We start from the raw sequence: 12853 nt of genomic DNA on the forward strand, positions 1-12853 counted from the left end.
ATGTAAACTGATGCCTTGATTAGTCAAAGGGTGGTTGTTGTGTGGACTTGGCCCCTCTCTCTCCTTCCTCTCTCTGCTCCACCACCATGACTAGCAGACAGGAAGGCATTGAACTGCTTCAATCCCAACCACTGGCGGTCAGAGAAGGAGCGAGAGACTGGTGTTAAGCACTCTCCCTTCTCTGGTCTCCCTCTCCTCTTGCCACACAGATCTGATGCCACATCATATCATGGACTGATCATCACTCATTCAGCCAGATCTGACACCGCATCATCGCATGGACTGATCATCACTCATTCAGCCAGATCTGACGACGCATCTTCTCATAGACTGATCGTAACTAATTCAGCCAGATCTGACACCGCATCATCTCATAGACTGATCGTCATTAATTCAGCCAGATCTCTGACACCGCATCTTCTCATGGACTGATCGTCACTAATTCAGCCAGATCTCTGACACCGCAACATCTCATGGACTGATCGTAACTAATTCAGCCAGATCTGACAACGCATCTTCTCATGGACTGATCGTCACTAATTCAGCCAGATCTCTGACACCACATCATCTCATGGACTCGCTCCCCAATTCCCTCAATTAAAGACTTGGTTGTGGTGAAGGAACAGGCGGCGAGGGACAGTAATTGATTCCGAGGCACTATGACGGTACAGGGAAAAGAGAGACGGTGTGTGTGCGCTCAATGCATCAGAGAGAGAGAGAGATGGCTGATTTAAGCTCCATGGTGACACTGAGCTCAGTGCTCATTAATTCAAGGCAGTCAACATTAGAGTGCTTCAAAATGATTAGCTCTGATCTGCGTGAGGAACAGGGCACAGCCAAACACTGTGCATTAATTGGGCATAAACCACTCCCTGCTCCAATTTTTTTTTTTGCAAATGCAGGATCCAATTAGGCTTGAGTAAATAACAATTGACATGCAGCTTATAGGCCTATTGACCGCATGAATAATGTTTAAATACAACAATTTGCCTGCCACCACTTTTATGCATTTCCATGTAAAAGGACCCATGAGAATCAACATGAGAAGTTCATAGGAGCATATTAAATTGGGTGTATAATGAAAGCTAAGAGTGCATCTTTTGGGGAAATGAAGGATAGATACATTTTTCAACCATACTCCATCACATTCTTTGGGGGCAGAAGTAAAAGGCTTTGATTTGTCGATAAACATCTACCAGAAAACGTCTTACGGTATCAGAAATACATCAAACCACAATAACGTTGACGTAAAACGCCACAGCAAACTAATATCACATATTTCATTTGAGAAATGTTTTACTTTCTGTAAGTTTACTAAATATTGCTTTCTGCCTTGTGATTCCGTTACCTAAAACCCAGATATCTTTCAGACATTTTTTGTAATTTCTCTCATGAGGAGGATAACTCTACTCAACAAACTGGATGCAGAAAATCACAGTGCCATCCGTTGTCACTAAAGCCCCATACACTACCCACCATTGCGACCTGTTCGCTCTCGTTGGTTGGCCCTCGCTTCATACTCGTCTTCAAACCCACTGGCTACAGGTTATCCAAACCCACTGGCTACAGCCTAAATAAATGCTTCAGAGGTCAAGTAACAGACACATCAATAGTAACTGTTCAGAGGAGACTGTGTGAATCTGGCCTCCATGGTCGAATTGCTGCAGAGAAACCACTACTAAAGTGGAAGAGAAGAAGAAGAAGAGACTTGTTGGGTCAAGAATCACGAGCAATGGACATTAGACCGGTGGAAATCTGTCCTTTGGTCTGGTGAGTCCAAATTCTTTGATTTTTGCTTCCAACCGTTGTGTCTTTGTGAGCCGCAGAGAAGGTGAACGGATGATCTCTGCATGTGTGGTTCCCACCGTGAAGCATGGAGGAGGTGTGATGGGGCTTTGCTGGTGACAGTCTGATTTATTTAGAATTCAAGGCACACAATCAGCATGGCTACCACAGCATACTGCATCAATACACCATCCCATCTGGTTTGTGCTTAGTGGGACTATTTGTTTTCCACAGGACAATGACCCAAAACACACCTCCAGGCTGTGTAAGGGCTATTTGACCAAGAAGGAGAGTGATGGAGTGCTGCATCAGATGACCTAGCCTCCACAATCACCCGACCTCAACCCAATTGAGATGGTTTGGGATGAGTTGGACCGCAGAGTGAAGTTAAAGCAGCCAACAAGTGCTCAGCATATGTGGGAACTCCTTCAAGACTTTTGGAAAAGCATTCCTCATGAAGCTGGTTAACCTCACTAGGGTAGGGGGCACTATTTTCACCTCCGGATGAAAAGCGCACCCAAAGTAAACTGTCTGCTACTCAGGCCCAGAAGCTAAGATATGCATATAATTAGTCGATTTGGATAGAAAACACTCAAGTTTCTAAAACTGTTAAAATAATGTCTGTGAGTATAACAGAACTGAAATGACAGGCGAAATCCTGAGAAAAATCCATCCAGGAAGTGGGATTTTTTAAATGTTTGTAGTTTTCCATTGACTGCCTATACAGATTCCATTGACTTAGGACTCAAATTGCACTTCCTATGGCTTCCACTAGATGTCAACCATCTTTAGAAATGGTTTCAGGCTTGTATTCTGAAAAATGAGTGAGTAAGACCACTGAATGAGTGGACACTGCAGTGTCCCAGAGGTTTTTCCATGCGCACGACCGAGAGCGCGCCTTTCTTGATTTCCTTTTATATTGACGAAGCTTTTGTCTGGTTGAAATATTGATTATTATGACTAAAAACAACCTGAGGATTGATTATAAACATGGTTTGACATGCTTCTACGAACTTTACTGATACTTTTAGGATTTTTAGTCTGCCTGTTTTGACTACCTTTGAGCCTGTGGATTACTGAACAAAACAGAGGTTTTTGGATATAAAGAGTGTCACGAGAATTTTTATCCCAATGTTCTAACTGAACTATTTTATAGCTTTTGACCAATTCCCAGAGGTTGTAAGGCTCTGGTTAATGAAGAATTAGACAAAGTCCCAGTCTGCAATAGATCAATCCTTTATTCAGAGAGTGCTCTGCCCTCCAAGTGCAAAGCGAACCTTTTTATACACACACAAGTTTCTTATCATAGGCTACTTACTCCCTGCTTAGGCAACCAGAATTTTTCCCACTATCCCCATACATAGTTCTCGTCTCATAGTTGCTCCCTGCTTGCATAGCTACAAAATAATACAATGCCCTAGTTATAATTCTAACTACACACATCATTAGATTATATTCTTATGATTCTAACACATTTCACAGTTACAGTTTCAGGGTGGAACACTTTAGTCATTATCTTAAACATACAAATTATTCTATCAAAGAGGGACTTTATCGAACAAAACAAACATTTGAGTAAATGGGAGTCTTGTGAGTGCAACCATATGAAGATCATCGAAGGTAAGTGACACACAAGTCAAAATAGCGATAAAATGTAACTCCTCTACTTGGTTGGTAACTGTTTGTAATGATTTGTCTGCTGGGCGCTGTTCTCAGATAATCGCATGGTATGCTTTCGCCGTAAAGCCTTTTTGAAATCTGACAACAGTTGGATTGACAAGAAGTTAATCTTTAAACCGATGTATAACACTAGTATGTTTTATGAATTTTTATAATGAGTATTTCTGTTTTTGAATTTGGCGCTCTGCAATTTCACTGGATGTTGGCCAGGTGGGACGCTACCGTCCCACGCCCCCTAGAGAGGTTAAGAGAATGCCAAGAGAGTGCAATGCTGTCATCAAGGCAAAGGGTGGCTACTTTGAAGAAACTCTAATATAAAATATATTTTGATTTGTTTAAAACGTTTTTGGTTACTACATGATTCCATATGTGTTATTTCATAGTTTGGGTCTTCACTATTATTCTACAATGTAGAAAATAGTAAAAAAAGAAAAATCCTTGAATGAGTAGTTGTCCAAACTTTAACCCGGAACCGTGTGACAGAATGTGGCCGGAACCGTGACAGAATGGAGCCTGAATACTCAGAATACCATCATTCCAGTTTGATCTGTAGGTATATTTGTGGGGAGACAATATATGTACATTAGTTCTACTGTAAAAGATATTAATCTTTCCAACTGGCTTTTGAAATGCGCTTGAAAGGCCATTTCTCCCTACTAGCCTCCGAAAGGTATTTGTTCACTCCCTAGGAGAGAGGAGCTAGCAAATCAATGTGGCGGCGAGCTGCGGTGAGAGGGGCCTAATGACATCATAATCACTCTGTGTCAGTTTATGATGCATGATGTGGCCAACCTGTGGCTGCAGTGTGCTGAGTGAATGGGACAGGACAGGTAATCAGCCTGCTGTCAACCTGTTCTGTTCCTGGGCCTTATGGAGACACAGTGAGCCAGAAGACAAGCCTACACAAAGAACCCTATCCTCAAAGTGAAAGCCATGTAAAGACAGACGCAAACAGAACACAACTCTTCTAATGCACTTTGCTTCTCAAACCACGTTTCCAGACAGGCATTACAGAAGTTGGCTTGTCCTGCAACTTTCTGCAGAATAATATTATTTTCTACACTGCAGTCCGCTCATTGCTCATTCTTGATTTCTAGATCGGCTAGATGGAAAGTAAATAAAACAAGCGGGCTACAGAGGGCTAAAATAAACTACCCTGGAGAGAATCGACCGCTCTTCCTCAATCATATTTCCTTTGTAAATTGGAGGCAAGTATGATCACAAGTTGGGCTGTGACTCATTTTACAGCCTCCTTTAGATCCCTGGGAAACTAATGAGGCCGTCGTGCTGGCATGGAAACAACATTAGAAACAACAGGGTGACGATGACAGGTTAAGTGTCCAGGAAGTGTTGAATTAAAGGGATTCCCCAGATGGCAACCACTAAGCATCAGTAGGAGAGGTATTTTGTTCACCACAAGGTCTCAGAGAGCTCCTTTAAGACGCTGGGTGCTGAGGCCTCAACAGAATCTCCTCTAAGATGCTGGGTGCTGATGCCTCAACAGAATCTCCTCTAAGACGCTAGGTGCTGGGGCCTCAACAGAATCTCCTCTAAGACGCTGGGTGCTAGGGCCTCAACAGAATCTCCTTTAAGACGCTGGGTGCTGAGGCCTCAACAGAAGCTCCTCTAAGACGCTGGGTGCTGGGGCCTCAGAGTCTGTTGGCTGTTGGAGTGTAAATCATGTCTAAGAAATTCTATAGGGATTTTAATACTGGAGTAAATGTTCTCATGTTCACAGTGGATTAACCTAGCCAACCTCTGAACTGAAGAGTTTAAAGGTCACGAAGACATTAACATCCTCTGTACTTTGAGCATAGTACAGTAGTAGTGTTCACTTAGGCACAGGGCTGAATGGTGAACAGAACAGACAAGCACATTTTGCATTATTGCTTGTTCCACTTAAGTTCAAGGCAAATGTTAAGTGATCCTCTATGAGAGCAGAGGTCCTTGAGTGGTTGTTTCCTTGTGCGTGGTGAGAGGCTGGAACAGTTGGGTACATCACCAACTTGAGGATCTCTGAGGGTGATAACGATTTAGATACTCTTGAACGATCTTACTGTCTGAATGATACGGGACTATGAAATTCTATTCACCATGCCTGTCCAAGAATATAAAATACCATGATAAATGACCTGATACATTTAGACTACTTTCATTGATAAGTTGCTTCATGTATTGAATGACTAAGGAGAATGAAATGGAAAGGACGTCCTCCTGAACCAGAGGCGCAGGGAAACGACAAGAAATAACTAACTCTATTTCTAGGTTCCCTCATACTCCGTACAAAACAACAAACACTTTCATTCCGTGGCAGGCTGTACACACACACACACAGTGAAGTGCTTGCCCATTCTGGGGTTCCAAAAGCCGCATGCTGAGGAAAGGACAAAACTGATAGATTAAACAAGTCTCTGCCTCACCACTCAGCCAACACTGAGTTGAGTAGCTTTACCGTCCCACAGGATTTACAGTCTGGTTTATAAAAACTCCCCCAAACCACAATGTTTGAGAGGTTTCTGCAGTGTCACGCGAGCCCTCCCTTCAAAAACAGCCCCATGCCAATTTCTTGAGAAAGCCACAATGGCTAAGAAAGATGTTTAGCTGAGTGAAAGGATTTTGAATGGATTGGGGAGTGATGTGGAGCATACCAAGTTGCTGACAGAATGACTAAATGTATTAGATTGAGAGGAAAATCTTTGCATGGATTTTCAGTTCATCTTCTCACAGTAATTTTCCGACTGGGGATGCTGCTGCACTTTTTGCCGAACATAAACCTTGGCTTCAATTTGTTTATTGGAATTTAGAAACTGAGCTTATGGCTAGGGCAAGGATTACAAAGGGATTTACGCTGTAAATATCAACACACCTGTCTGGGTTTCTCCTGCCCATTCTATAGGCAGAAACTCAAAAACAGGAAGTACCTGTGCTAAAGTCTATTCAAAGCTGGTCTGACCAATCGGAATCCATGCTTCAAGACTATTTTCACGCGGACTGGTACATGTTTTGTGTTGCCTCAGAATAATATTGACGTATACACTGACACAGTGACTTAGTTCATCAGGAAGTGTACAGGGGATGTTGTTCCCACTGTGACAATTAAAACCTATCCAAACTACAAACTGTGGCTAGGTGGCAGCATTCATGCAAAACTGAAAGCGCGAACCACCGCATTTAACCATGACAAGGTGACTGGGAATATGATCGAACACAAAACAGTCCAGCTATGCCCTCCGTAAGGCAATCAAACACGTCAGCACAGCGACAAAGTGGGGTCGCATTTTAACAAAAGGCTAAGCGGTGTCTCAATACATTTCACTTGTGATTTTCATGAATAGGAATATTTATGTCCGTTGCGTTATGCTAATTAGTGTCAGTCGATGATTACACTCCCCTCATGCGGGATGGGGAGTCACTAGAGGTTAACGGCTCAGTCACGAGACTCCAGAGAATCACAGATCATCTAGAGAAAACCAGCTCCCGGACAAGCTTTACTCCTTTTTCTCCCCAAATTCATGTTATCCAATTGGTAGTTACAGTCTTGTCCCATCGCTACAACTCCCGTACGGACGAGAGAGAGAGAGAGAGAGAGAGAGGCAAAGGTCGAGAGCCATGCGTCCTCCGAAACACGACTCCTGCTTCTTGACAATGTTTGCTTAACCCGGAAGCCAGCCGCACCAATGTGTCGGAGGAAAAAAACGTACAACTGGCGACCGAGTCAGCGTGCACTGCGCCCAGACCGCCACAGGAGTCAATAGAGCGCGATGGGACAAGGACAACTGGGCCGGTCAAACCCTCCCCTAACCCGGACTATGCTGAGCCAATTGTGCACCACCTTATGGGTCTCCCGGTCACGGCCGGCTGCGACATTCTGGGATCGAATCAGGATCTGTAGTGACACAGCTAGCATTGCAATGCAGTGCCTTAGATCGCTGCACCACTCGGGAGGCCCGTGAGTAAGCGTGCTAACCCTCACAAGGCTGCCGGTCCAGACAGCATCCCTTGCCGCGTCCTCAGAGCATAAGTAGACCAGCTGCCAGACAGCATCCCTAGTCACGTCCTCCAGCTGGCTGGAGTGTTTACGGACCTATTCAATCGCTCCCTATCCCAGTCTGCGGTCCCCACTTGCTTCAAGATGTCCACCATTGTTCCTGTACCCAAGAAAGCGAAGGTAAGTGAACTAAATGACTATCGCACCACCCCGTAGCACTCACTTCTGTCATCTGTGATGACCCTCCCACTCTGTCTGCTGAATTCTCTCTTTGCTCTTGTATTCCTTAATAGGATGTTAGTGGGCAGAGCCGGTAGGGTCATCAGCGAAATGGGACACACCTGGGCTCGGGTGTGTCCCAGGATAAATGCACCTCTTCCCCATTCATTGGGGGATACTCTCTCCATGCAGACACAGACAGATTTTGGTTGTGTCATTTTTGTGGCTATTTGGCTTGTTTGCGTTGACACCTTTAAACACCCCTCATCACATGTATACACGCGACCACTCACTTACACTACTAATTACTGACTACACACACACACACACACACACACACACACACACACACACACACACACACACCATTGTTAATTGTATTTACTTCAGTTAATAAATATATTTTGTTATTCTTTATCTTCATGTTGTCTCCCTTTTTGTTACGGGCTATGAGCCGGTTCGTGACACATCATGAAGTACTTTTGAGAGGCTAGTTAAGGATCATATCGCCTCCACCTTACCCAACACCCTGCAATTTGCATACCACCCAAACAGATCCACTCAGCATCTCACGGCCCTATCCCATCTGGACAAGAGGAATACCTACGTAAGAATGCTGTTCATTGACTGGAGCTCAGCCATCAATACGCTGCAGTGTGTTGTTAAGCTGCAGTGTCATATCAACACACCGTCAGGGTTGTTACGCTGCAGTGTCATATCAGTAGATCCACTCCATGACAAAGGTTGAGTAAGTAGGATTCACCCCATGACAAAGGTTGCGTAAGTAGGATCCGACCCATGACAAAGGTTGAGTAAGTAGGATCCACCCCATGACAAAGGTTGCATAAGTAGGATCCACCCCATGACAAAGGTTGCGTAAGTAGGATCCGTCCCATGACAAAGGTTGAGTAAGTAGGATCCACCCCATGACAAAGGTTGAGTAAGTAGGATCCACCAGTACAGAAGAGTAGGCTATGCTTTCTGGAAACAACGTAGGCATTCTTCTAGATTGACAGGTTGAGATATCCCAGATGGATCAACTGGCTGTAAAATTCATTTGAACCCCAAATTGAATCAACTGAGCTACAGTACAAACTCATCCAGAGATACAACAGTGACAAAACACAAAGACAAGACCCAGCTTTGTTTGTCAGAGGGAACAATTAGTGTTTTGGAAAAGGGAGTAGTTAACCTAATCTTTATCTCATTTAGCAAAACCTCGGAGCTTGCCTTGGACCAGATGGGTTCTCTTTTGTGGATCGAATAACCGTATCAGAACGGCAAAATCAGATAGTCCTCTGAAAGGAATAACAACGCAAGCTGAATCAAATCAGGCTGTTTGGACTGGAAGGCAAGCTCTGTGTTGGAGCGTCCCAGTAATGAAGGTAAGCTCTGTGTTGGAGCGTCCCAGTAATGGAAGGCAAGCTCTGTGTTGGAGCGTCCCAGTAATGGAAGGCAAGCTCTGTGTTGGAGCGTCCCAGTAATGGAAGGCAAGCTCTGTGTTGGAGCGTCCCAGTAATGGAAGGCAAGCTCTGTGTTGGAGCGTCCCAGTAATGGAAGGCAAGCTCTGTGTTGGAGCGTCCCAGTAATGGAAGGCAAGCTCTGTGTTGGAGCGTCCCAGTAATGGAAGGCAAGCTCTGTGTTGGAGCGTCCCAGTAATGGAAGGCAAGCTCTGTGTTGGAGCGTCCCAGTAATGGAAGGCAAGCTCTGTGTTGGAGCGTCCCAGTAATGAAGGCAAGCTCTGTGTTGGAGCGTCCCAGTAATGGAAGGCAAGCTCTGTGTTGGAGCGTCCCAGTAATGGAAGGCAAGCTCTGTGTTGGAGCGTCCCAGTAATGAAGGCAAGCTCTGTGTTGGAGCGTCCCAGTAATGGAAGGCAAGCTCTGTGTTGGAGCGTCCCAGTAATGGAAGCCAAGCTCTGTATTGGAGCGTCCCAGTAATGAAGGCAAGCTCTGTGTTGGAGCGTCCCAGTAATGAAGGCAAGCTCTGTGTTGGAGCGTCCCAGTAATGAAGGCATGCTCTGTGTTGGAGCGTCCCAGTAATGGAAGGCAAGCTCTGTGTTGGAGCGTCCGAGTAATGAAGGCAAGCTCTGTGTTGGAGCGTCCCAGTAATGAAGGCAAGCTCTGTGATGGAGCCTCCCAGTAATTAGTCATTTGCTTACACCCAGGGACATAAATATTGGGTCTAGTTTTTCTGAATGACTGATCCTACTTAAGTGTACAATAGGATGAAAAAGAATGAAACGGCAAATCCCATAGCGACAGTAACAAGGTTATGCCATCAACTGTAATGCCTCCTGCCCTGTTGAAACTCAGCAACAAACAACTCCAGACCTCAAACAGGGCCCCCTGGCTTATGCAAAACATCAGTTACTACGAGGTATGTTGAGAATTGAACAGTCATCCGTATCCATTTTCAGCGTGGGTGAGGTATGAGGAATTCAATCTTAACACCAGAGAAAGAACGAAAGCAAAGAAGAGGAAACGTGTGAGTTCTCAGAGGTAAGAGGATATGATTGATTAAGCAGGAAAGAAACTGCCCGTAGTCTTAGATAATTGTCAAAATGCATGTTTCCACTTCAGTTCTACAATTCATTTTGATGCCAGGGAAAGTGCTTTGTGGATCGGTGGCTTCCCTGGAGTTAGGCCATCAGAGGTGACGTCACCCTTCACCTGAATGACTGAGCCGTGAGAGTCCAGAGTCCCCCCCTCTGCATCATCGGCTACCAGTCAAGCACAGTGGTTCATGGAGAACAGCAGCCGTGTTCCTTATTAGATTAGTCAGTACATCTTCATGTTTACTTTAACACACAGTAGCCTAGTTTCCTGGTACAAGACAGTGGATGAAAACAGCCGTGCTTGATGTTCTCTTGAAATAAAGCCATCCTGCAATCAAACGCTAATGTGAATATTGCCACACTGATTGTGTCCCTATGCTGCAGTTTCAATGAGGACACTACGTCTCGGGTAAGTCATTTGATCCTCTCAAGTCATGTTAGCCTACTTAGAGATTCTCTAGTACTGCATTGATTGCGATGATTCATATGCAAAAGATAAGACTTGGACCGAGTGCACAAATGGCAGCACCTATAGCAAACCAATGATCCTCAGAAAACAAAAAAATGGTTATACCCCTCACATTTGAGGTGACCTAAAGCCTAGTATGACAACCTTGGATGTAGCAAGCTTCCAGAGAGCTAGACTGTTTAAGGCTGCTTGACAATATTGCAGACGCTGAAGCTTCCAGACACTGCAAGAGAACTACACAGAGAATACAAACAACCTGAAGTATTACCACCAGCTGCTAAACGGGCACTTTCGGTTTCTAGGCAACTCTGTTTCAGCTGCTAACTGTAGGCTTTTAGGACCACACTTGTAACACTCATAAATAAAACAGAAGAGAAAACTAAGCTGTGATGAATTCAGTCACCCATAACCATGAACAGTAAGCCAGTTGCTCATTTCATGTAAATAACATACACAATAAATATGCTCTATGCCATATGGCTCCTTTGAATGTATAGGCCTGAGCCCAGGTTTCAAGTGGATTTTTTCTCCCGGAGATTAAATGGGCTACATCAAACAAGATGGCTGATATGGTGTTCAGGCTACTAGCCTAGATGTAAAAAAATATATTACAATTCTGCTTCTGACAATCTTTACAAGAACATCTCACAAGGCATACCTTCAGATCATATATTTAAAGGAACTAGAATGTAGCCTAGAAGCCAAGCAAGACAACCTAGATTAAGAAACTGCGACTAGGTGAGCCAAACAGGGGAATCTGAGATAAGAACACATCAACAAAAAAAAAAACGAAACATTTTATTTTTTTATTACCTTTATTTAACTAGGCAAGTCAGTTAAGAACAAATTCTTATTTTCAACGACGGCAACAGGAACAGGGGGTTAACTGCCTTGTTCAGGGGCAGAACAACAGATTTTGACCTTGTCAGCTCAGGGATTCGATCTTGCATCCTTTCGGTTACTAGTCTAACGCTCTAACCACTAGGCTACCTGCCGCCCCACAAATGTGAGATGTAAATGTACCATGTGGGCTCCCATCAATCTAACAGTCCTTAACAATCGCTTTGGGTTGCAGCTCACCTGTTACTAAGTGGAACGAAACATAGCACTTCCTTGCAAATTAAGGAACTCTTCCTAAGCAAACAAAGACAGTGTCAACCTGACACCACCACCTACCCAATGTTGCCCAAGGCTAAAGCACAGAGGCAGGGAAGGTAAACCAGCCAGAGGAGCCACTTGAGGCAGATGTGAAGAGCTTTACCTGAAGAGACATCTGTATTCAGTGATGAAAGAACAGCAGGTGCTTCACATAGAGACACTAGATTCCTCCCTGTCCTACAAGAAGTGTGAATGAGAGTGAAGGTGACCGAGGCAGACAGAAGGCCCAAGACAGTGTGTGGATAAGGGAGGTATTTTTGTTAGTCATCACGTATCTCATGATCACACAGCATACGGAGACTAGTTTGAGGAATGGAAAAGCCTATCACCTGTCAGTGTGAGAAGCTCCTCAATTTTTATAATTTTTTATTTACCCTTTTTTTAACCTTTATTTAACTAGGCAAGTCAGTTAAGAACAAATTCAATCTAGCAACCTTTCGTTTACTGGCCCAACACTAACCACTAGGCTACCTGCCTCCCCAAAAAGCTACTACTGGAGTGAAACAGGCTTTTATAAGCCCAGTCATTGCGCAACAAATAACCCTTCTTAATGCAATCCCATGTTAAACTGTTTTGATGAAACAATGTTTTTTTAAATGTAAAAAGAGCACATTTTCATTTCTCAATCTCATTCACCATTGGCGTGTATAGGATATATTGTAGGTTAGGCAGGCATGCTATCTGGGAATCACACATCACTTTATAATGGGAACTTGAGGGCCTAGAATTATTTTCAACCTTCTTTCGTTGTCCAGAAACCAAAGGCACCATCCTAGTCATATTTATTTTACCTATAACTAGGCAAGTCAGTTAAGAACAAATTCTTATTTACAATGACGGCCTACTCCGGCCAAACCCGGACGACGCTGGGCCAACTGTGCGTCGCTCTATGTGACTCCCAAACCCGGACGACGCTGGGCCAACTGTGCGTCGCTCTATGTGACTCCCAAACCCGGACGTCGCTGGGCCAATTGTGCGTCGCTCTATGTGACTCCCAAAC

General features: G+C 44.2%; 1 protein-coding gene across 3 annotated transcripts in view; it reads right to left on the minus strand.

The window, feature by feature from the left end:
- LOC110506202 (zinc finger protein 609-like) overlaps positions 1–12853 on the minus strand; it is a 95998-nt gene that overhangs the window by 33525 nt on the left and 49620 nt on the right. The window lies entirely within an intron of this gene.

This window comes from Oncorhynchus mykiss, chromosome 6 (assembly GCF_013265735.2).
Source record: "Oncorhynchus mykiss isolate Arlee chromosome 6, USDA_OmykA_1.1, whole genome shotgun sequence".
In the NCBI taxonomy this organism is placed as follows: Eukaryota; Metazoa; Chordata; class Actinopteri; order Salmoniformes; family Salmonidae; genus Oncorhynchus; species Oncorhynchus mykiss.